A 23,474-nucleotide genomic window follows, 5' to 3' on the forward strand; every position below is an offset into this window, starting at 1 on the left:
AGAGCCATTTGAACCAGAGAAACACTAGGAAAAAGGAGGCCAGACTAAATCTTGAGGAAATATAACTCACCCACGAAACAAATGGCTTACAAGGATCTTGTTCAACCGGTTCGTCACCCGTCTGGTGCTCATTAGTCTGGAGCATTTACCATTTAGGACTCGTAGAAGAGATAGTGGAGATCCAACGCGGTGCGTTTCGTTCCGTCAGGTGAGGTTTAGTCAACATGAGAGCGTTACAAAGATGCTCAACATACTCCAGGGGCAGACGCTGCAAGAGAGGCGTTGTGCATCACGGAGAGAGTTGCTCTTGAAATTTCGGGAGAGTATTTTCCAGGATGAATAGGATAAGATGTCTCTCACTCCCAAGTACATCTTGCGAAATGACCCCGATGAAAAATTCAAGAAATTAGAGCTAACACAGAGGCTCGCCGACAGTAATTCTTCCCAAGCGCCATTCGCGAGTGGAATAGGGAAGGGGGTTCCAGGAGAACTCGGCAAGTGCCATCACCCGATTTCCCAGGACCTTTGCTCAGTGGAAGAGGAGTCAAAACAAGCGAACACGGTCTGGGCTTATCTGTGGTATTCAACCGTTTCTGAACAATCACGCTGAAAGCTTTCGAGGTATTTTCGAGGTAATTTATTCACCTTTTATCACGCGATATCCACAGAGGGTAGGGTCGTAGGATTTTAATTTTGCCCACCTTGTTCAACACCAGATTATTGTTTACATTTTTTATTTTATTTTTAATGTTTTCATTTATCTACCAATGTGCAATAGAAGGTTACTACGAGCACACGAATGTTTCTTATCAAACTAGGGGATACAAGGACGTTATATTAATTGTAAAATCACAGCTGGATTTCACAATAAGTATTACTAATTTGCTACATGATACATATCTGTAATGGTATGGCACTCGAACAAGGGGCACTAATCACTGTGCCGCCATTTCGTCTATTGGGCGGCAAAAGGCACATAAAATCTTTTTAAATTCACATAGTCCGATACTTCATTCTCATATCAGTTCTTACATAAGCTTTTATATCTTAATCATACGTTTATTCTTCAGGAGGGTTTGGTACATTCCCTTGGATGACACCGATCGTACAAGCATTCGAAACACAGATATTCCGGGCACTATGAGCATCACATGAATGCAGGTTTGCCCCAGTGACACTTCTACATACGGATCTCACTCGGGAAAGAAGAGTCATCATTGCTGAAAACTTCGTGCGTTGGCTATAACTTCGTGACGAACCTAGCATAACGGATCACTTGTCCGAAAACTGGCACTAGCTGTTGATTGTTAATCACGATACACTACAGAAATTTCAGAGAAAAAATTTAGTATAATTTTCTCATGCTCTCTCTCCCCCTCTCTCTCCTTCTTTAATTCGTTCATGTGACATACAGTTAGTAGAATAATAATGCGTTGTATCAATACACACAGGAAAACACTCGTGCCAGTAACCTTATACAGTATGGATATGTAAATGATAAACTAAAATAACAGTAATAAATGGTTTTCGAACACGTGCGCTATCCACCGTGCCACCATTTCGTCTGAGAATATTGGGCGGTAAAAATTACGTAAAGTACGTGGAAAGTACCTCGAAAACGATGACGGTGGTTTTTTCAGAAACGTTTGGGTATCTACGGACAATCTGAGACACGCGTTCGCTAATTTTGACCCCTCTTTGACTATGCGAAGTTTCTGAGCACTTGTCGTGTTCTCCTCGTTAGTGGTGTCAGAAGTACCTCGGCCACACACGGTCAGGTGACTTGTGGAGTACTGATGTAGATGTAGATTAACAGCATATCTCACGGGGTTGATTCATTTTTTGGCTGTTGTACGTCGTGAGCACGTAAATTTCTTCTGTGATCTTGAGCATTGATTCTTGAGGTCGTAACGTCCATCATCTGCAGACTCTGCTTAGGGGTGGTACAAACACTAGAGAAGAAGAAGTAATGTAGTGATACGAGTGACTGGTGCGCCTGTTTGCGCTGTGTTTAGCACAAACACCTGGGCGCCAGGCCACGCCAGTCGTCTCGACGCCAATAGTCGGTAGCAGTGTGCGGCTATTGCTGGCTGCGCTGCTGGCTGCGGCGGTGTTGCGGCGCGACTGGCGCCACTAATTGCAGCCGCGGGCTCACCCCGCGCCAGTCGGCGCCGCACCGCGCCGCCGCCGCCGCCGCCACAGCCCACACGCACCACAGCACACCACAGGCAGCGGTACGGCATAGCAAGGCGCCTCATTTGCGTCCCACGACAGACATACTGCCTTATACGGGAGCAGCTCCTTCCGCTGCACTAAACGCCGCCAGATCATCGTCTATGACAGACGCCGGGAGCCGCCACCAGCTAATGTTTGCCTCTCTCTCACAGTCGGTACGTAGCAGGCGGCCACTACAATACTGCAGACAGATTGGAATTACAGTATGCGAAGTCAACGTTTCGAATATGCTTAACTCATCACAGAAGCTCCCGCTGTCTTGATGGAGACAATAGGGTCATTTAAGTGGAGAGTTGGGAGATGTCGACGCTTGTCGTCAACTTCCTCGTTGACTGCAGTCCAGCGGAAAAATGTGAACCTACTACCTAGCCGGTATAGTTTCAGTTTAAAAATGATATTTCTTTTCTGTGGTAAAGTATAAAGCGCATTTTTAAATATAACAAGTAGATTACAAAACAGAAACAGTGACGCACACAGAAGGTGAAAATGTAACGAAATGAAACTTCGTGGCTGAGAGGGTATGTATCAAGTCATGTTTACAAAGAAGTTCGCAGTTAATATGACTTTGCGCCCCTCTGGCCCAGCCGCATCCACTGATTCGTTTGGGAAAGGTGTCATAAAATGTTGTATCTCCTCCTGCGACAAGCTATTCTCCAACTGCTGTAAATGGTCCTTGATATCCTGGATACTGACAATAGGACGGAACCTCAAATGTTCAGTCGGGAATAGATTTGGATATCTTACTGGCCATGGGAGTACCTATACGTCATTTAGATGATTCATAAACTGCCGTGTGAGAAAGACCATTGTCTCGTTGAAAAATGGCGCCACATTGCTAACACATGTACATGTATCACGTACTGTAGTGCTGTCAGAATTTCTTCAGGCCGCACCAGTCTTGACCTAAGTCACAGTCTCGAATGAAAACAGCCCACAGTTGCACTAAATTATGTTTATTTTAAATCTTGACCATGGTTTCTGCTATAATAATAAAGCCTTCATCAGAAGTCACACACACTAATAAATAAAAAATGGCTTAGCCCAGCGGCTGCGTAACCAATAAAATAATTTCAACAGACATATGCCTGTGTCGAACGTAAGTAAAATTACATATGGCCCCGTATGTCCTCCGCCATTACCTCTGTTATTATAGCAGAAACCATGGTCAATAAACATAATTTATTGCAACTGTGGGCTCTTTTTCATTCGAGACAATTTCGTAACGGTTGCTGTTGTCGCTGACACGATGAAAATAACCTAAGTAACATCCTACCTCCCACATCATGGCACCTAGAGTAACACCAGTGTGCATCTCAAAACGTTCGACTAGAATACGTTTACATTGTTATATACTCCCTTAATAGCCAGAAACATAGCTGTGGTCCTTTAGTACCTGTTGTGTCTGTTGACAAAAGAATGATGTTATCAGTTGTGTCTTTTCCCCATAAATCCAAACAAGCCAAGAGGTTGCTTGATTCCAGCCACTTCACGTCTTGTTTAAGTAAATATTGCAGCGTTTTCGGAACACAGTAGAAAAGTGTAACTCGTCGGTACGAAGTTGACTGACTTTGCTTCTTTTCAGGACTACAACAACTGTATTCTCTAATCCTTGATGAGTTCTGTACAGCACAAAATCTCACTGCATCTACGCAAGTGTAGGAGCGCAGTGAACGAAATGTAACATAGATTAGCATACTGGACATTATCTGGAGAACTCTTTGTGGCTGACTGAACACTTTAGTTTTCCTAAGGTAAACTGAGAACCTAGGCATCATCACCCTGTGCTACAATTCTGTGAGACTACTTTCCTTAGTTAATGCAGTGCAAAAGTTTGTACAACTTAGCTCTTTATCGTGCTTAAGGACTTCCTCAGCCTATAAATTCACTCTCTTGTGGTTCAGGAAACTGTCGAAAGTTCGTAGATTGCCATAAGCACTCAACGCACTCAAGGCGGCGTCTTGCTACTGCCTAAGAGCAGATAGGATTCCACCAGAAAGGACGAGGAGTCTTGGCAACGACATAATCTTTCTTCCGAGTAATGGAAGCACGTGCTTCGGCATTAACAGCATCAAGTTACATTTGTGGGCTGTCTCAACTGATTGTTCTACACTGAAAAACCAAAGATACTGGTATAGGCATGCGTATTCAAGTACAGTGATATGTAAACTGGCAGAATACGGCGCTGCGGTCGGCCACGCCTATATAAGACAACAAGTGTCTGGCGCAGTTGTTAGATCAGTTACTACTGCTACAATGGCAGGTTATCAAGGTTTAAGTGAGTTCGAACGTGGCGCATGACAGCATGGGCGATGGGACACAGCATCTCCGAGGTAGCGACGAAGTGGAGATTTTCCCGTACGACCATTTCACAAGTGTACCGTGAATACCAGGAATATGGTAAAACATCAAACCTCCGACAACTCTGCAGCAGGAAAAAGGTCCTTCAAGAATGGGACCAACGACGACTGAAGAGGATTTTGCAACGTGACAGAAGTGCAGCCCTTCCGCAAATTTCTACAGATTTCAATTCTGGGCCATCAAAAAGTGTCAGCGTGCTAACCATTCGACGGAACATCAACGATATGTGTTTTCGGAGTTGAAGGCCCACCCGTGTAACCGTGATGACTGCACAACACGGAGGTTTACGCCTCGCATTGTCCCGTCAACACCGACATTGGACTATTGATGACTGGAAACATGTTTCCAGAATGAGATTTTCAACCAGCAGCGGAGTGTGCGCTGTTATGAAACTTCCTGGCAGATTAAAACTGTGTGCCGGGCCGAGACTCGAACTCAGGACCTTTACCTTCCGCCGGCAAGTGCTCTACCATCTGAGCTACACAACCACGACTCACTACTCGTCCTCACAGCTTCAACTCTGCCAGTACCTCGTCTCCTACCTTCCAAACTTCACAGAAGCTCTTCTGCGAAACTTGCAGAACAAACATTCCTGGAAGAACGGATATTGCGGAGACATGGCTTAGCTACAGCCTGGGGGACATTTCCAGAGTGAGATTTTCACTCTGCAGCGGAGTGTGTACTGTTATGAAACTTCCTGGCAGATTAAAACTGTGTGCCGGACCGAGACTCGAACTCGGGACCATTGCCTTTCGGGGACAAGTGCTCTACCAACGTTCTTTTTTTGTGTTTTGTTCAATTTTTTGATTGTTGGGTTTGGTTGTTGCGGACGTCACATGACATCCGTTCAAGTTCGTTGTTGATCCTTTCACTCAGTTTTTTATTACAGTGGTCAACCAGCCCTCTGACCGAACACGCTGAGCTACCGTGCCGGCTTCCAGCTGAGCTACACACGCACGACTCACAACCCGTCCTCATAGCTTCAATTCTGCGAGTACCTCGTCTCCTACCTTCCAAACTTCACAGAAGCTCTTCTAAGAACGTCGCAGAACTGGAACTCCTGGAAGAACGTATATTGCGGATACATGGCTTAGCCTGGTCAGACGACTCTCATTTGAAATTGTACAGAGCAGATGGACGTGTACGGGTGTTAAGACAACCTCATGAATCCATGGACCCGGCATGCCAGCAGGCGACTGTTCAAGCTCGTGAAGGCTAAGATGAGGCGCGTGTACAGTTGCAGTTATATGAGACCCCTGTTACGTTTAAATACGACTCTGACGGGTGACACCTATGTAAGTATCCTGTGTGATCAACTGCATACGTTCATGTCCATTGTGGATTCCGACAGACTTGAGCAACTGCAGCAGGGAAATGCGACGCCCTACACGCCCAGCTACAGAGTGGCTCAAGGAACCCTCTACTGAGTTTATACACTTCCGCTATCCACGAAACTCCCCAGACATGAAGATTATTGAGCATATCTGGGATTACTTGCAACGTACTGCTCGGAAGAGATTTCCACACGTCATACTCTTACGGATTTGTGGACAGTCCTACTGGATTCGTGACGCTCGTTCCCTTCAGATTTTTTCAGACATTAGTCGAGTCCATGCCACATGGCGTTGCGGCGCGTCCGAATTTCTTAGGAACATTTTTGCTGATTCGCCAGATAGTTGAGCAAAGGCGACTGCTGCGAGACACTCAGTTCTTTTTTTTTTTTTTTTTTTGGTTGTGTTTGCTAATTGTTGAAGGCTGTCAGATATGGCTCCACCTCTTTGCTATTTTCCTGCTTCATTATCTGACGACAGCGGTTTCCTTTCAGGATATACTAGGTTTTAGCGAATAATAGAGGTTAAGCCCCCAGAGGCCGCGTTTAAAAAAGATCCGTAGCTCACTGAACCAAAAAGAAAAAAAAATGGCCCGTTACCTATTGATACCTCTTTTCGTAGTTTTAATATCCACTTGTTCGAGCTGTATGAAATTATATAAAGGCCATTGTTGCACACTGCTACCGGCATCTTCTCTTGTTTGATGGAGTGTTCGGTCAATCTCCTTATTGGTATATTCATTTTTCTTGAAGGCCGACCGTTGTAACCTCCCCACAGAAATTTCAATGACAATATTTATTAGTAATGGAGCCAGAGCTAAGTGTAAGCTCCCCAGAGAAATTTAATGACAAAGACAATTAAATAAAAATTAGCTATCTGACCCAAGTATAAGTTCGTCACAAAATGAACGTCAATTCAATGATAATGAAAATCTCAGTGACAATGCAAACGCAAATAGACGGAAATATCAGTCTTTGGCCCTGTGCAAAATCAGAATTAATTCCTTACCTCAGTATAACTGCATGTCAAAGTTCTGCTCTTATTGTTGGCCGCGGCTTGGAGGAAATGCATCGCAATAATAATTTTTTTTGAATTTAACTGAAAATTTTCTTTAAGGAAATGCAAGGGAATCAAATGATTTTTTTTTTGTAAAAACTGCTTTGAAATCAAAATTATTATTGGGGCGATTATTACACAAATTAGTTACAGTTAATTTACATCGTTAGCTGAGCGCAAGGCTGCTTACTTAAAAATAATATACCTCATCCTGAATCTTGACCAGAGTGCCATGTCGACGCCCGCCGACCGCTCACACACAACTAAACTCTCTCGCATCTAGACCGCGACTGCGTCATCTCCGACGCGCTACTCGCAAACTGCTAGCTCGCAACTGAACTCTCGCGCTCTCTGGTCAGAGATTTTATGATGCCTCACCATCGCTGCCCATGCAACGTACGCGTTTCATAACCCTCCACTGGGGGGGGGGGGGGGCAAAAATTTGACAGCGATGGTGAGTCATTTGGACTTGCCAATCGCGGCAAAATTTTTCCTTTAATTAATCAACTTTACAATTTACAGAATAGTACATGAGTTAAATGTGGTGCACATGCACCGTGTACAAAACATTTCAGACAAGACAAAATATAAGTACAAAACATATTAGTAAATCAGAAAATGTATATACAAATTATTTGATAGATAACAAAGTGCACACGCACTGTAAGATTCTGTAGCATTTTCTGAACAAATAAATAGAATGGCAAAATAGCATGTTGACAAGTAACATGAGTGCACATGTACTGCAGTGGAGAACATATCAGCATATGGCGAAATGTATATACAATGAGTAACAAATGACATAAAACATATCACGAAATCATAAAAGGTATACAGAATAAGCACAAATCATATTGAAAAATGAGAAAAGTGCACAGGCACTGAAGTTCAGTAGAAAACATATTAACACATAAGTGCACATGCACTGGAAAATTCTTCACGTTTTCACAACAAATAAATGTAATGGCAAAAATCATCAAATCACAAAAAGTATATACAATATAGATGACAAGAGTGCACATATACTGCATTTCAGAACAAATCGAAAAATGTCTTTAGCATTTTCACAATAAATAAACATAATGGCAAAAATATCATGTTGACAAGTGACATAAGTGTACTTGCACTGGAGTTCAACAAATCGAAAAGAAATGTATAGGCCATGAACATAAATGATGTTAGCTAAAAATGATTTTCACTATTAGGATAGGAAAGGAAAGGATTGCATCATGGTTGTAGCACTTTAATTTGCACACAGCTGCACTGAAAGTCCATATCTTTCCACAGAATCACAACACCAAGTGATACAATCTGCAGTTCAGAAGCATTTATCAACGTATCAAGACACTGAAACGTCGTATTAATATTCCATGCTATCGTTTGGCAGTACACCAGGTACACCAAACAGTGGGACCATAATAACGTATTCATCGCTTACAGTGGTGGACAGCATGTCGTGTCAACACCACGCTCTTAAGAGGCACACCAACGTAGAATTAGTGCAAAAACCAAATATAGTGCTCCATGATAATGAGGATGGACAAGACAATGGATGTTACAATAATTTCAGGTAGTTAGGTCAGAAGGTGAAGGACATTAACTAACACACAAGTCTTGATTAGTGATTACATAAGTAGTTTGCGGCATCCATAGTCTAGTTATTGAACATTTCTGTACCATGTATTTTAGTATTATAGAATAATGTTCATAAAATTAAATTATTGCCATCATGGGTAGTCGTATTACAATAAACAGCGGCAGTCTTGGGCCAGTTACAAACCATATTACAGAATAATGTTCATAAAATTAAATTATTGCCATCATGGGTAGTCGTATTACAATAAACAGCGGCAGTCTTCGTCCAGTTACAAACCATGTTTAGTATGACAGAATAATGTTCATCAGAAGTCTTAATTACATTAATTATTGGCACTCAGTGCCATTTACCAAAATCATTATTGAAAACAAGAGCTAATTAATGGCATAATTAATAACATAATTTATATAGTTACATTAATTATTGGCACTCAGTGGCCAGCAAGTATTGAATAGTATAAAACATTGTTCATCATTCAGTATTATTCAGATCATTAAGAAGTCATTATTAAAAAATCAGTTAATTACAATCATAGCATTAATAATCATGGGCATTATAAGTAGTCTCATTACAATAAACAGTGGCAATTATTAGCCATTTACAAAATTACAATCATAGCATTAATAATCATGGGCATTATAAGTAGTCTCATTACAATAAACAGTGGCAATTATTAGCCAGTTACAAAGCATTATATTTTTTATGGGCATTATAAGTAGTCTCATTACAATAAACAGTGGCAGTTATTAGCCAGTTACAAAATTACAATCATAGCATTAATAATCATGGGCATTATAAGTAGTCTCATTACAATAAACAGTGGCAATTATTAGCCAGTTACAAAGCATTATATATTTTTTTTATTTATATATATTTTTTGTATCATTAAGAAGTCATTATTCAAGTGACATACTATTCAGAGCTGATCAGTATTATTCAGAGTTATCATAAACTAGTGACATTATGTGGGACTGGTAATACATTTTTTTTTGTGCTAGCAATGCATTGTTTTGGGTAATTATAAGTGAAAGCAAGAAAAAATAAGAGAAAAAATTGCTTCTAGGTTGTTCCTATAAATGAAAAATGTGTAACGTCATTCGTCAGCTGTACCAAGGTTGTGACACAAGGTAGTATATGTGATCACATATGTAAATGATATACACAAATGGGTAAAAAAATTGCAAGTATTAGAACAGGTATAATAAGTAACAAGTTTAGTAAGTATCATGAAAAGCTTCTCCTGGACAAAATACAAAATGGATTATTGAGCTGAAAGAAGAAACGCAGACTATGCTGAAAAGTAGTGAACTTCGAATTAACAGGTAGTAAAATGTGTATAAAAAATGTGTTCCATAGCTGTCCTTTCCAAAACCTTCAGTCATCCTACTACGCAATATAACACCTGCTGTCAAAGCAAACTGCAACAAATACTTAAATAACTACATAGCATAAATACATAAACTTCAACATCATCCTCATCTGTAAAGAAAAAAAAACTTCATTATCCATATTATCATAACTTCATTATCGTCATCACCTGTAAAGAAAAACTTCATTATCCATATTAGTATATTCTTCATCATTATTCATCATCAGCATTCATTATCATCTGCAAAAATCACTTCATTATTCATCACACAACTATTCCTTATCTCTAGCATATTTCATCACTTAAAACTAAGATGTGTAGTTCTGTCTGACAGCTTGCATCAATCGCCTTGTATTCTGAAAGAAAAGATTAGTTAAGACTGCTATTTTACGATGAGTATAGTATATTCTTGTTAATGCTTGTTAATCCTAATCCATTTACTCTTCCTCATAAAGTTATTGCATCTTCTTTCGTTTATTCCGTAGGTGAAGTTCCCATTTCTGTTTAATTTATTTCCTTTACGTATCATTTCTTTCTGAAATTGATGAACAAAGATTAATGTCTTGCATTTAAATCATATACCCATTAGATAATGACTGGTTAATGGTGACACAATTAAGCATACAGCATAACATGACAGAAAACGTAATATGTCAAAAGCATAGACAGTGTTCAAAGGCAAAAAGTGTACAGAGAATATCATAATGCAGCAGCAAAAAAAAAAAAAAAAAAAAAAGGAAAATGTAAAACAGTCACGATGTTGAGATATCATAGGGCAAAAAATGTCAAAGTCAACTGGTCTGTGTTATACCTTAACTAGTTCACAGTGCATACAAACAAAACATGAAAACAATCGTACATACATAAGAAAGACAAAATGTGACATTCGTTGTGTTCAGCTTGTATGTAGTGTAGTTAATAGAGGCGATAATTAAAGACTTTAATGGAGAGAGAATTTGATAAAATTAATGCGTCACTACATAGAATTGCATAATTATTCATAAAAAGCGTAAGTTCATCTGGAAAATATGCACGGTCTAGTGTGTAACGACAAGAAGAGCGACCTGCTAACCTTACCTTGCCGGGCACTTGCCAAGAAAAAATACGATAATCATCAATAAGTAGTCATGTGAATATAATTGCAGAAATGTTCATAAAAATTAGCAAATAGCATTACGGCGTGATAAATCATAAAGTATGTTCACTCAATAAAGGGTTTTATGTTTGACCAATGGTGGTTGCCTTTCGATTTTCTGGTTCTCAAAGTTTCGACGTGTACAACATTGGGGTGAGGAATGCTGCGAATCCGATATGGACCTGCGTATAGAAGTTCAAATTTACTGCACTTACCTTTTAATTTGCTGGATAAATAGTGTGTACGTACTAATATCTTCTGTCCAACGTGAAAGTCTCGGCGTCTACAAACCTGTTTTTGCTGTCTTCTCCGGCACTCTGCGGCACGTTTGATGTTGTTCAGCGCAATGTCAATGATTTCATGGTGTCGTAGTCGACGAGACGTAGGAAATGTTACTAATTCTTTAATTTTGTTTGGTGGTTCCACGTTTTTCAGTATTACAGACGGAGATAGCATAGTGGATTCATTTGGAATGGAATTAATTACATCTTGGAATGAGTGTATGTGTGTGTCCCAATTAACATGTCTTTTGTGGCAGTATATTCTACACAGTTTACCAATTTCTTTCATTAATCGTTCACAAGGGTTCGAAGAAGCGTGGTACTTGGATATATAAATCGGAGAAATGTTTCTAGCTCGTAACATGCGTGTCCATATAGCAGAACGAAATTGTGATCCATTATCAGAAATTACTTTCAACACATGCCCTACATGAAATAGAAAATGTTTTACAAATGCTTTCGAGACAGTTTTAGCAGTAGCTTTGCGTAACGGAGTGAAAGTAACAAATTTTGAAGTGAGTTCAACAGCGACAAAGATGTAGCAAAAACCTCTATTAGTTCTCGGAATTGGACCAAAAATGTCTACTGCGGCTATATGTCTTAATTTAACTGGTATAATGGGATATAATGGAGGAATGTGTGAAGTTGTGTCAGACTTAGCTTTCTGGCAAATTTTACATGACGCTAAAACTCGTCGTTTACGTTTTTCCATGTTTGTAAAATAACAGTTCTGTCTCAGTATAAGAAAACATTTTCTTGCTCCGTAATGTGCATAACTTAGATGAGTATACCAAATTAATTTGTTAACAAGTTCGTCAGGAATGCATAATAACCAATTGTTGCTGTCTGGATGAGAACGGCGAAACAGAATGTCATTGCGTACAGTGTAGTGGCTCCTAATCGTAACATTATTCTTATTTTCCCAAAGGTGTTTAATTTCTTTCCACACATTGTCTTCGCTTTGCTCTCGTGCTATGTCCTGTAATGACGATGAAATAAAATTTTCAAATGCAACTTGTTGAATGTACATGACACTGAAATTTGCTTTGCAGAAGTTGGTTGCTACGTCTTGCTGATTGTTGCTGAGAGAACGCGATAGTGCGTCTGCTATAACATTTTGTGTGCCGGGAATGTGAACAATCGTAAAATTAAATTCCTGTAAATACAGTTTCCATCTGCTTAATCTGTCATGAGTGAATTTAGCCGAAAGTAAAAATTGTATAGCTCTGTGATCTGTGTAAACGGTCGTGTGTCTTCCATAAAGAAAATGCCTAAATCTCGTAAAAGCCTATACAACACATAATGTTTCTAGTTCAGTAACGGAATAATTTCGTTCAGCAGGTGACAAAATGCGGCTTGCAAATGCGATGTTTTTAATTACTTTAGAACCATCTTCTTCAATTTCCTGAAAAATGTGTACGCCTAAAGCTGTGTTAGAACTGTCGGTGGCAATGGAAAAATTTCTGGTAAGATCTGGGTGCAATAAAAGTGGTGCATTCAACAAAGCATATTTCAAATAACATTCTCGTGAACAAAATTCTGCGTGTCAATAAGTATTGCTTACGTTACTGGAATATGCAATCTGTGCTGTATCCGGTTAAATTCTGTCGTACGTGCTGTTATTCACGAGAGGATGCTGTGGCATTTCGACTATTTGAACTGCTCTGTTATTTCTTACAGACGTGTTACGCTATAGATGACACCTATTGTCTGTTTCATTCATGATTATATGTTGTTGCTGACAGTCTTGCTGCTGAAAAGATCGACTGTAATGAAATGTACGCTGAAAATTGTGCTCGTTAATTTTACGTCTGTCATAATAGTCACTTCTATACGGCGCATTACGATACGAGTCGAAATAGTGTGTTTCTACACGTAGTTATTTCTTTGCTGCCGTGCGTTACTATTTGTTGTATCAGGGACTATACGTGCACGCGGCGAAACATCAGAGCTTGGTTGACCTTGTAGACTACACTGTTGGTTACGTATGCTAAGCGGCTGACTTTCATGCTGTTACGGTGAAAAACGTCTATTGTTACCAAAAATGTGGTTGCTGTTGCTGCTAATTTTACACATACTGATGATTACGATTTTTTCTGTTATTAAAATTACGGCGGTAATTGTCATTACGGGAGTGCCTACTGAAAATTGTCACATTCGGTAAAAAATTTGTCCTATCGGGTTTTCATTGCTTATTTCTTAATCCTAGATAGAGCAATAGTTGAAGAGCTGTTTTGATAGATATAAAGGATAGTAGAAGAGAAGGCAGCAGTGCAGAAAACTAAAGATGAAACAGCACTACTACAGCTCGGGGCCCTATGCTCGCTACGGCACATATTCATTAAAGCGTAATGAATCCCCTGAGGTCTATTACGTACTGCAAATAATTTTCAGCTTTTGCGTTCCAGGCAATGGTGGTAAAAATTCAAAAGAAAATTGTAGTATCCATACTAATTTCAGTTTCTGCATTATAGGTAATAGCGGTGAAAATACAATGGCAAATTGTCGTATCGAGTTCAAAGCCAGTTTCTGAAGTACAGGTAATAATGGTGAAAGTACAAAAACAAATTGTCGTATACGGTGCAAATCGTGTATCTGTGCTCTGTCATTATTAAATTCCTTAGATTTTTTTACAAATGCAAATTGCTTATAATCAACGTTCTCGTATCTGAATTGGAGAACACGTTCAGGTTTATGAGAGAATCTGATTGTCTGTGTCATTTCGGATTTCATGTTGCGTAGCTTTTCGGATTTTAAGTCGCGTAGTTGCTGTAAATTCTTCAAATTATACGCGCTGCGTGACTCTGACAAATGTTCGAATGGTGGCGTCTGCTGTGATGTCTTATTAACTGAAGTATTTTTCATCTCTGCTACCTCTTGCTGTAAACTTGACAATTTTCTACGCAAGGTGTTATTAGATGAATCGATTTCATTAATTGTCTGCTGTAAATTTTGAAATTCAGGTGTTTGGTTAAATGAAACCGGTGAAGTATCATCTGATTTATTGTCATTAGCACTTTCGATAGCATCAATACGACTGGCCAATTCATCATATTTTTCAGTCAGTAGTTTTACCCGATCATCGGTTTTAGAATCAGACGCATTAATCTGTTTTTGCAAATTACGTGTAGTTTCGTTCAGTTTTTTCACGTCAGCCTTGACGACATCGGAATCCTGTGTTAGTTCTAATTGTTCGAGTCTATCGGTCACTGATTGAATATCTGCTGTGTGTGTATCTGTTTTTGATTTAAGATCCGAAATTTCGTCACGTAATTCTGTGTTCGACTGTTTGAATGTATTAATTTCGTCGGACACTGTGGCAATATTGTTGTCTACATATGTTTTCGCCTTCGTAAACATTTTACGTTTGTCTTCCTGTCTCTGAGCAGTGATTGTTTCCATTACTTGACGTTTTACTTTATTTTGATCCTCAATAAATTTGCGGAAACGCGTATCACTGTTTTGTATGTGAAGACTAAGACGTTCATTAATTTGAGAGTTCTGTTGTTCGAATTTCGCATCAATCTTTTCATCCATCGTGCGCGAAAGTTCTACCGTCATTGCTTTAAACTCGTCGCGTAATTGTGTAGCTTTTTCAGAGCATTGTTTAGCGACTCCGCTAATTTCGTCTCTGAGTGTTTCTGTTGCAGCTGTTTGCAATTCCCTTAATTCCTGAGCAACAGACTTAATTTCTTCGCTACTTTTTCGCGAACAAGCCTCAATTTCCTCGCGTAACTGTTCCTTAGTGTCATGGCACTGCGCGGCAACGGCTTTAAGTTGTTCACTAAGCTGTCTCGAATTGTTGTCTAATTTTTCATTTAAGTGTTGTTTGAGATTTTCGTTATCTCGTTTGTTCTGTTCTCTAAGTTGTTTGAAATCTTCGCTCTGTTGTCTGAAACTGTCTTTAAATTGTTTGTTATATTCACTCTGTTGTCTGGCCTGTTCACTAAGTTGTTTGAGATTTTCATTCTGTTGTTTGTTCTGTTCACTAAGTTGTTTGAAATTTTGTAGCAAAAATGCCATAATTGGATCCGATAGAAAATTAGCATTTCTATTCTCTGTGCTCATTAATGCCGGATCTGGAATTGTCTCATTTTCTATAACCATTTGGTTATTCTGAGATTCACAAAAAGGTTTGTCAGTCGGATGTACACTGTCAGACATTATTTCGGAATTAAATAAATCCGTCGTACTTTGTGTATCCTGCTCATTTTCATTAGACAAATTTGTCTGTTCGTCACGTGAATTTAGTAATCCGGTTGTGTTAAGCTGGGCAGCGCTCATTCCAACAGAACGCCCCGCGTCATCAATTGTCGTCAAATTAACAGAGCAGACAATTGAGTTCTCTTGTTCATCATTAAGGTAAAAGTTGTCATTCGCGGTTGGAACGCACTGACTGTTAGTGAACGCAGCATTGTCATCACTACTCTGCGCGTCACAATTGCTATCGGTCATGTTGTTTAAGTCGGAAATTTCATTCAAAATACCTCGCGATACACTATTCACAGTTTTTCGCGGCATTTTTACAATAGTCAAAATTATTCACAAAACAAATAAGCACAATGCAAAAGCAACAAACAAAATACAACAGAGCAACGAATTGCCGATGATCTAAGGAAAGAAAGTCACAAATTAGTAAAAGCGTTGCGCCAAATTATAATTATATTTAAGCAAATAAGAGCAGATATCTGACTGTTTTTCAAAAGATTCTCACGAAATACGATCCTGGACCGGGTGTCGCCAAGTGTAACCTCCCCACAGAAATTTCAATGACAATATTTATTAGTAATGGAGCCAGAGCTAAGTGTAAGCTCCCCAGAGAAATTTAATGACAAAGACAATTAAATAAAAATTAGCTATCTGACCCAAGTATAAGTTCGTCACAAAATGAACGTCAATTCAATGATAATGAAAATCTCAGTGACAATGCAAACGCAAATAGACGGAAATATCAGTCTTTGGCCCTGTGCAAAATCAGAATTAATTCCTTACCTCAGTATAACTGCATGTCAAAGTTCTGCTCTTATTGTTGGCCGCGGCTTGGAGGAAATGCATCGCAATAATAATTTTTTTTGAATTTAACTGAAAATTTTCTTTAAGGAAATGCAAGGGAATCAAATGATTTTTTTTTGTAAAAACTGCTTTGAAATCAAAATTATTATTGGGGCGATTATTACACAAATTAGTTACAGTTAATTTACATCGTTAGCTGAGCGCAAGGCTGCTTACTTAAAAATAATATACCTCATCCTGAATCTTGACCAGAGTGCCATGTCGACGCCCGCCGACCGCTCACACACAACTAAACTCTCTCGCATCTAGACCGCGACTGCGTCATCTCCGACGCGCTACTCGCAACTGCTAGCTCGCAACTGAACTCTCGCGCTCTCTGGTCAGAGATTTTATGATGCCTCACCATCGCTGCCCATGCAACGTACGCGTTTCACCGTAACTGATTTAATTCCACCTGCAAATAAACCGGCTCTCAGATTTTGTTGGCTCTGTTCACCAAGGTTATAATGACAACTCTTTTTTGTATAGGATGATGGCTTGATTCCTTGTGGAGGTATCGACTAAAGTGTGTGTCCTTTCTTTATAACTTATGGTCCAGAGTCCTATTCACCCGTTTGATTTTAGATACATCCAGAAAATTAAGTTGAGCATTGCTCTCTTCCTCTATCGTAAACTGTATCTTTGGTTTAATACTACTGAAATGCACCAAGGAGGTTTGCAGCTCCCCTTCACCGTGAGTCCGCACTACCCACGTGTCGTCCACATAGCAGAACCACTTAGCTGTTCTGTTACTGGCTGCTACAGCGCCCGCTCTTCGAAGAACTCCATGAGGAAATTGACAACAGCTGGACTAAGAGGGCTGCCCACAGCCGCCCCGTCGATTTGTTCGTATGGTTCATTGCTGTACTGAGAAAAAGTTGAGGTAAAACAGTGTCTAAATAAAGCGAGTACGTCAGCCAAAAAAGTATCTGCTATATGAGAAATAGCTTCGTTTACAGAAATCATAGTAAGAAGCGACACGAAATCAGATCTGACAAGGACATCACTTGGGCTACCGTTAATCTTATTCAGTGTTTCAATAAAATGCATTAATTTTTTAATGTGATTATCAGTTCTATCAATAAACGGCTGCAGCAAAGAGGCGAGATAACGGGCCACCACATGGGTGGGAGATCCTGTGGTGCTCACAATCGATCACAGAAGGAGTTTTGTCTTATGCGTTTTCGGTAGACTATATGCTCTGGATGGATCTCCAGAGTTGTTTTTTATAGTCCGAAGAGGGAGAAGACTGTTTTACCTGTTGACTGGTGGTTCCCAAAACCTTTCGCTGAAGGATCCTTCTGAAGCTTTTTATAAGTAGAGGGATCCAAAAGACCCCAATCTTCTTGTGGTAATCTTCGATGTGTGGTATTACTTTCTTCAGCTGTAAGTACAATGATGCTCTTATCCGCATTGATCTCTCTCAGCGCCTATCTTCACGCTAGAAACGAATTACTGTTAGGTGACGTCACTTTGCGTAATGATCTGGCCATTTCTTTCTTTACTTCATCAGCGAATTGTTGTGACAACAGACGGATTGCTGTCTCCACATTTGCTATAACGTCCTACGCGGGAACCTTTAGTGACGTCAGTGCAAAATTATGTGCTTTCGAGTACCCGTCAAGCCTTAGCGGCAGTAACCATTTTATCTCAGAAGCTTAGAGCTGGGGACGAAACGTCAGGAAACAGTTTTATTCATCGACCACGGCCTCTGAACCCGAAAGTTTCAAATGAAGAACACGGCGGCAGTGAAAGCCTGCGTTGTATCAGTTCGTATAATGATACCGAGATGTTTCTCGACTATCGAAATCATTAGTTGATGGTTTGTTCGATCAGACGTCAACTCCTTTTGGGTTTACTAGACATGGATTATGGACATGTCGTTGTTTTCTTTTCTATGAGTCAGCGGTCTTCTGCCTGGTTTTATGCGGCCCGCTCCGAATTCCTCTCTTGTGCCAACCTCTTCATCTTGTTGTAGCATTTGCAACCTAAGTCCTCAGTTACTTGCTGGATGTATTCCAGTCTCCCTCTGCAGATATTGCGCTCTACAGCTCCCTCTACTACCACGGAAGTCATTCCCTCATGTCTTAACAGGTGTCCAGTCATCCTACCTCTTTTCCTTATTAGTGTTTTCCACATATTCCTTTCCTCTCCGATTCTGCGCAGAATCTGCTCATTTCTTACCTCAACAGCACCTAATTTTCAACATTCGTCTGTAGCACTACATCCCAAATGCTTCGATTCTCTTCTGTTCCGGTATTCCCACGGTCCACGTTTCACTGCCATAGAATGCTGCGCTCCAAACGTACGTTTTCAGTAAACGCTTCCTCAAATTAAGAGAATTGTTTGATACAGATTTCTTCACATTTCTCCTGCAGCCATTTCGTTTTAGCTTCCCTGCACTTTATATTTATTTCACTACTCAGCAACTTGTATTTCCGTATTCATGATTTTCCCTTAATATTTGTGTACTCCATTCTGTCATCGATCAACTGAAGATATCCATAGTTTCGTGGCAGCTACCTTCTTTGTGCCTATATTTTACGTTTCAACTTCTGTGGTTGCCCTTTTTAGAAATATCCATTCCTCTTCAACTGAACTGCCTACTGAACTATTCCTTATTGCTGTATCTATGGCCTTAAAGAACTACAAGCGTATATTGTCATTCCTTAGTACTTCCGTAATCCGCTTCCTAGCGTATTGATTCTTTCTAACTAATCTCTTAAACTTCAGCCTACACTTCATCACTGCTACATTGTGATCGGAGTCTATATCTGCTCCTGGGTACGCCTTACAATCCAGTATCTGATATCGGACCCTCTGTCTTACCACGATGTAATCGAACTGAAATCTTGCTGTATCACCCGGCCTTTTCTACGTATACCTCCTCCTCTTGTGATTCTCGAACAGAGTATTCGCTATGTCTAGCTGAAATGTATTCTTCTTCTTCTGCTGCTGCTTATCTATGGGTGTTGGTAACCACATGTTGCATCTTTCTTCTGTGAACCGCAATTTGCAATAGCTGGTCTAACTTCGTAGTCCTGTACACTGCTTTATACTGTCCAATCAGGATGTTCTTCTTCGTCCTTGCCTTCTTTTTCCTTCAATCTTCCCTTCTATTACAAACTGCAGAAGCTTATATTTGGTGTTCAGTACTATATGTCCTAGGTATGCAGTTTTTCTTCTTTTAAGCACTGTCAACATTTCTCGCTGCTTGTTCATTCGTTCCAGTACTTCGATGTTGCTTATTCTCGCAGTCCGCGGTATTTTAAGCACTCTGCGATAAATCCACATTTCAAAGGCCTCTACTTCTTCGTTGTTGTCATATTTAGTGCCCATCCTTTAGAGCCATATAGAAGCACGGACCAGATGTAGCATTTTACAAATCGGACTCTAAGGTTTAGGTCTAGGCCTGTGCTTGTAAGAATGTTCTTAAATTTTATGGAGGCGTTTCGGGCGTTCTCTATGCGTCATTTTATTTCCAAGTCTGTTCGCCAGTCTTCACAATACCAGATTCCGAGTTATTTAAACATGTTTGTATTACAGACCCTTGAAATCGTAGATTTGCGTTTGCGTCTTTAAATGAGTCGCACTCTCTTGTGACAATCATAAAATTAGTCTTTCTGATGCTAATATTCAGACCTAGAGTACTGTTGTAATCTCCTACTATGCTGACGAGTTGTTGAAGGTCATCTAAATTATCAGCTATCAATACGGAGTCACTAGCATAGCGAATGTTGTTGATATACACTCCGTTAAACTTTATGCCTTTTTCTACATCATAAAGTGTCTCCTGAAAAATACTCCCAAAGTTAAATAACAGGGGTGACAGTATGCATCCTTGTCGGACTCCTCAACATTATATTGACCAAATCTGTGACCTCGGTATCAAATTTAACCTGCGCTGTCTGATTCCAATATAAATTTTCTATACAGCGGATATCTTTCTGATCTATATCAATTATTTTGAGAATTTCCATGAGTTTATGATGTTGTGCTCTATAGAATGCATTTTAGTATACAGTAAAACAGAGGCCTACATTTTTACCCTGATCAAAGCAGTTTTGTACTAGAACTTGTAGTTCGACTATTGCTTCTCTTGTACGTAAACCTTTCCTAAAACCAAACTGTGTCACACTAATAAATTTCTCACTCGTATAGCCCTTGATTTATTACTCTCAGAAATATTTTCAGAGAATGGCTCTTAAGACTAATGAGTCTGTGATCTTCACATCTTCTTGCATTCCTCTTCTTTGGTGAGGGAATGAAAGTTGATAATAGCAATTCGGCAGGGTAACGACCAGTATCATAAATTTTGTTAAACAGTTTGTGTAAGACTGCGATACCTTCTTTCGTCAAGGAATTTTATCAGGTCCTGTGGCTTTATTGGTTTTTGAGTTTTTGATGGCTTTCTCAATTTTTTATGTCGTGAAATGTATTGTGTAACTTCAATTTGTATTTCCCCTCCCACATTCCATGTCCCAAGTGCATATTCTCCTGTAACCGTTTCCTCTACTCATGCCCCCTCAAATGCATTTCAGTCCCCCGTGACTATTAGATTTTCATCATCCTTTACGAACTGTATCACCCCTTCCGTATCCTCATATACTTTCTGAATCTCTTCGTTATCACTTAGCGACGTCGACATGTATACCTGCACTATATTTGTCGGTGTGGGTTTGCTGTCGATTATGATAAGAACAATCCTATCATTGAAGTGTTCGCAGTAGCACACTCTCTGCCCTACCTTACTATTCACAACGAATCCCACTCCCGTTATACCATTTCCTGCTGCTGTTGATATTACCCTATACTCATCTGGCCATAAATCCTTGTCTTATTTCCATTTCCCTTCATTGATCCCTACTACATCTAGATTGAATCTTTGGATTTCCCTTTTCAGACTGCATAGCTTCCCTACCACGTTTAGCTTCTTACATTCCACGTCTCGACTCGTAGAAACTTATCCTTTCGCTGATTACGCCTATGGTCACCTCCCCATTGGCAGTCCTCTTCCGAAGATCCGAAAGGGGACTATTCCGGGATCTTTTGCCAATGGAGAGATCATCACTACACTTTGTCAATTACAGTCCTGTGGATACCCGGTATGTGTCTTTAATAGAGTGGTTTACATTGGCTTTTGCATCCTCATGCCGTTGATGTTTGGTAATTCTTACGCCTTTATCCATGATGATATCGTCGATGATTGTGGATTGGCTGCTGTAGTACTAAGGTAGCTGGGAGCCTGTTCATAGGTACAACAGTTGGAGTAGTGTTCGTTGAAAGAAAGTGATTGACTTGGGCCTTGGTAAATATTCAAATGCTGCTTCAGGTCAGGAAAATCTCTTTGTTGTCTATCTGTCCGATTGTAATACACCTTTAGCGGTGCGAACAAGAGGTGCTCTTTTCGAAGGAGCATTCTACGGTGCGGTTACTCTAGTTGATGACGACACCGACACCACGCTAGTGTTGGAGTAGCCAGATGTACAAGGCGGCTTGGGTTGAAGTCCCTGTTAAACATGTTCTCGCCTGAGGGCAGAGAGAGATAGATGTTCGAGGCATTTTCCTTCCGCTATAAGTGTTTATTCCTGACAGAATTCTTAACACGGTTCGTTCTGCGACTTGTGTCAGCAATAGAAGTGAGGGCGAGAACACTTGGAGCATTTGGGCTGACTACGACATTGTGAACTTCTATACTGAGCTGCGAACAAGTAAAGCCTGAGTTTGAGAGGGAGTACGGTTCTACTAGGTACAGAATTACGTATGAATGGAAGTATTCTTAGATCATAGTATGGAGGCTTTCACGACCGGATGAAATATCTTCTGGTAAACTTTCCGGGATGTAAGGTCGTGGTCCATGAAACTCTTCAGCTCCTAACGTTTCGTCCAGAGCTGCGCTGGACATCTTCAGAGGGATGTTTCTCCTCGGCAAGACTCACCGGAGGAGAAACACCCCTCTGAAGATGTCCAGTGCAGCTCTGGACGAAACGTTAGGAGCTGAAGAGTTTCATGGACCACGACCTTACATCCCGGAAGGTTTACCAGAAGTATTCTTAGAGTCTCAGATTTGAAGCTTAGAGTATAAACCGATTGTCGATAAATCAGTTCTGAGCTGTTATGGTTAACAATTTCACTATACCACCTAACAATTGAGATTTCTTTTTCACAGGTAATTTTCCAACTGATTTCTTCGTCTGTTAATGAGACGTCAAATTTTTAATGACTACTTTCCTTGTAGTCATGCAACGGAAGATGTAAGTTTCCACATGATTTCCTGGAAAAAGTTGTAGATCCACTAAATTATCCCCAGCAGGTCCTTGAGCCGTGCGTAGATCGCGTTCCCGCCATCATGTATTTTACACCCCGTTTTTATCGTACTTCCACCTCACTACGTTAATTTAATTTACTACTGTCACTGAGTTGCTGCTTTGCCTGACCGTGAGAGGTGATAGCAACGGGTGTCGATGCATCCCCTCTCGACTGCTATTACTTCCCGGTCTTGCCTGTCGAGACCATTTGGTCGGCAGTTCGGGTCGCGAATTCGGGCTGCCAGTCAGTTGGAACGTGTCTGGAGCGCGGTCCGGATCTGCCAGACGTGGAGTTGCAACGCGGCACTAGTGCAGTCGAGTTGGAGCAGTGAGGTCTGTGTCGACATGGCTTGCCTGACCATTGCCGCCACGCATCACTTGCGCCGGACCAAAGTCTTGGTGGATCGTCAGTCGGTCATCCTACCGGACGACTCGTTTTGGCTCGCCGATCGTTCACGAGTCGGCTGTGTGTGTGTGCATCGACTCCCGAATTGCCTCCGCGCTTGCTTCGTTACTGTCGTGTATCGTTCAGGTCTTCGTGCTGTGTTTGTCAGATTGTGTGTGTAGTTCGCGTTACTTCCTTTTACAAGTTATTTTAAATGTTATATAAGTTTGCAGGCTTTTTAAATGTTGTCGGCGAGCTGCCTCTGAGAGGTCGGTCGTCTCATCGGCCGACGTGTAATTGGTTCTCCGAGCGCTTCTGGGCCCCTTCCCGGAGTAGCCGTGCGGTTCTAGGCGCTGCAGTCTGGAAC

Source organism: Schistocerca nitens, chromosome 5, assembly GCF_023898315.1.
Source record: "Schistocerca nitens isolate TAMUIC-IGC-003100 chromosome 5, iqSchNite1.1, whole genome shotgun sequence".
NCBI lineage: Eukaryota > Metazoa > Arthropoda > Insecta > Orthoptera > Acrididae > Schistocerca > Schistocerca nitens.